Source organism: Ricinus communis, chromosome 5, assembly GCF_019578655.1.
Source record: "Ricinus communis isolate WT05 ecotype wild-type chromosome 5, ASM1957865v1, whole genome shotgun sequence".
NCBI classification, from domain to species: Eukaryota; Viridiplantae; Streptophyta; class Magnoliopsida; order Malpighiales; family Euphorbiaceae; genus Ricinus; species Ricinus communis.
In genome coordinates, this window is record NC_063260.1 from 15738590 (window position 1) to 15741861 (window position 3272).

Here is a 3272-nt window from a genome sequence, read left to right on the forward strand (position 1 = left end):
ATTTTAGGCATAACATGGGTTATATAAGTCCAAATTAAGCTTAATTGGTGTCTATGGATTAAGCTTGTATGCTTCCTGGCTAATGTTTATTGGTTAGCATGTGATGGGGGTGTTACATGAAAGCCTCTCGAGAATTTGATCAATAAAAAAGGGAAAGGGAAATGGTCCCATTCAAGCGTCGAGTTTAGTCGATGGCATTAGTCTATGCTGACGTGCCTCTGTTGTAGGAATCAACTCATCCTTTTCGTTTTCACCACAATCATGCCCCCTTTCTTGGGAACCACCTACACAGGACTCACCCAAGAACTGTCAGAAATAAGATAAATTAAACATGCATCAAGAAGTTTAATTACCTCCTTTTTAACCACCTCCTTCATATGAGGGTTCATAGCTCCTTTGTGGTGGGGCACACGTTGAACTCATCCTCCATCAAAATCTTATGAAGGTAGTAACTCGGGTTTATCCACGGTATGTCGACCATCTTATACACAAATGCCTTTGCATACCTTCTCAAATACACCATCTCCCTCTCTCCTCCATCATGTGAGATAGGCGGAAATAATGATAGATGGCGCTTTGCTTCATCTAAGTAGGCATACATTAAGTCGCTTGGCAACTCTTTCAATTCAAGAATGGGGCTCCTCAAAGAAGGCTTTGACTTTTTCTCTCGACTTGTCAAGATCAACAAAACCATCAGTATTTTCATCATTAAAATTAGCAGCTAATAAGTGCTCTAGCTACTCCAACACTTGTTCATTAGACAAATTATCCTCATTTTCTTGCATTGCCACTTGTAAAGGATCATCAATCAACATTTCCTGCAATTGAGACTCCATAATATCATCAATAACATCAATCAAACACACAGTACCATCGTGCTCATATGGGTGTCTCAAGGATTTAGTCAAATTAAACGTAATGCTCTCATCATCTACCCTAAGTTCTTGCTTTCTGTTACTAACATCTATCAAAGCTCTAGATGTAGCTAAAAATGGTCTACCTAAGATCAATGGAACATCACTCTCACCATCCATATCCATAATAATAAAATCCACAGGAAATATAAATTTGTCAACCTTAACTAGCACATCCTCTATAATCACGGGTGCCAACAATTCATACGCTGGTTGTATACTCATCCTAGTAGGAGTTAGCTTAGAAGTGCTTAGTCATAACTCCTCAAACAATGAGCTAGGCATAAAATTGATGCTAGCTCCCAAATCAGCTAATGCCAGCAATTTCAATTTATCCCAATCAAACAAGGTATAGTAAAACTCCCTGGGTCGTATGGTTTATTTGGAATCTTGCACAAAACACCGAGCATTCTGCATTCAAGGTCACCAATCCTAAATCCTCTAACTTCCTCTTGTTGCTTAGAATCTTCTTTAAAAACTTCGCATACTTTGGCATCTGCAAAATAGCTTCAACAAAAGCCAAGTTAATCCGCAATTGTTTAAAAAGATCTAAAAACTTACCGAATTGCTGATCAACTTTATCCTGTTTGAGTTTTGCAGGATATGGAATGGGAGGTTGGTATGGCCTCAAGAGGATCTTCTTCGAATCCTCCTTTTCTTCAACTGCTTCCTTTCCTTTCTCCTCAGGCTCTTCTTTTTGTCCTCCTTAATGAACAAAGGGTTGGACCACCTAGAATGATAACTTTTCCCCAGACACTTGGACTGAGATCACAATTAGAACAAAGCCAATCTCGGCTGTTTGCCCATTGCATCTCAGCATGGACGGAATTCTTGAGAGCAAAAAAAAAAAAAAGAAAGTCAAATTCATTTGGGCTAGTCTCCCGTTAGGCAAACCTCCTGGTTGTCTCTGCACCCCTACCTCCTTTATCACTGAGCAGTCATTTAGGGGGTCTTCCTTTTTCGACTCATCCACCTGCACATTAGAATCATCATTAGTAAAAGGCATAGATGGACTAGGAAGTTCCTTACCTGATCTCAAAGTAATTGCTTTGGCATGCTCCCTTAGATTAGACATGTTGCTTGGAGGCACACCTTGTTGCCTCTCGACCATCATCTAAGCCCAAATTTGATTTTCAAGTTCTAAATTGAAGTTTGTTGATTCCGAATGGCAGTGTCCGTTTGTTGAAATCTTTTCTCTGAAGTTGCAATGAACTTCGTCATCAACTCTTCCAAGCTAGCCTTTTTCTGTTGACTCCCTCCTAGTTGATGGGGAACATAATGCATAGGTTGCTACTGATGCAACCTCTGATATCCTGGTGAACCTTGGTTATTAGAATTTCTCCATCTAAAATTAGGATGATTCCTCCACCCTGGGTTGTATGTACTGCTGTAGGGATCATTTTGCTGCCTACCTACATAATCAACATGCTCAACGTTAGAAACATTAGTAGGCATAGAAGATGCAAACATACCTCCCGCATTACAATTCATTAATTTGAGCTACTTCGGAATAGGCATCTGAGTTGTTCTATCTTTTTAGAAAGTAGCTCTACTTGTACGTAGGATACATCTCTTATTATATAGCGGGTTTTAGACCTCTAGCCCGTGGAGTTTGCCACTGATAAGTGTTGGTGGCCATCTCTTCTATTAAATCCTGGGCTTGCTCAGGTGTTTTGCTATTGATAGCTCCCCCTGCAGCTGCATCTACCATTTGTCTAGTGGTCGTATTCATGCCACTATAGAATGTCTGCACTTACATCCAGAGAGGAAGACCATGGTGTGGGCAACACCTTAACAAGTCCTTGAAGCTCTCCCAGGCTTTGTACATTGATTCTCCTTCACCCTGCACAAAAGAAGATATGTTATTTTGCATTTGAGTAGTCTTAGCAGGAGGAAAATACTTATTCAAAAATTTTTCAGCCAAAAGTCCGTGTGATCATTTTGGGTGGCAGGTTGCGACCCATCTTTTTAGCTTTATCCTCGAAAGGAAACAGCCTCAACCATATGGCATCATCGGTTGTTCCATTAGTCTTAAAGGTATCACATATCTCCAAGAAGTTGGCGATATGCTAGTTCGGATCTTCGCTCGCCAATCCTCCAAATTGCACCGTATTCTGGATCATCTAGATAACATTCTGCTTTATTTCAAAATTATTGGCCGCCACGAGAGGCCTCACTATCCCAGTTTGCATCCCTGCTAGAGAGGGCCTATCAAACTCGTACATGGTCCTATCATCATCACCCCCATTTGCATTGTGGTTCTCCATCTCACTAGTTCCAAGAATAGGAATCTCTGCTCCAATCTCCTCCTCTACTGTCTGCAAACGCCTCCTTAATAATCTAAGAGAGCGCTCGGGT

The 3272-nt window shown here is 40.8% G+C and overlaps 1 non-coding gene across 1 annotated transcript; it reads left to right on the forward strand.

The window, feature by feature from the left end:
• Window positions 1-2683: 2683 nt before the first annotated feature.
• On the forward strand, window positions 2684-2789 carry LOC112536099. The gene has a single exon (XR_003080165.2). It is a non-coding gene; the product is annotated as a small nucleolar RNA R71 (small nucleolar RNA).
• The last annotated feature ends 483 nt before the right edge of the window (window positions 2790-3272 follow it).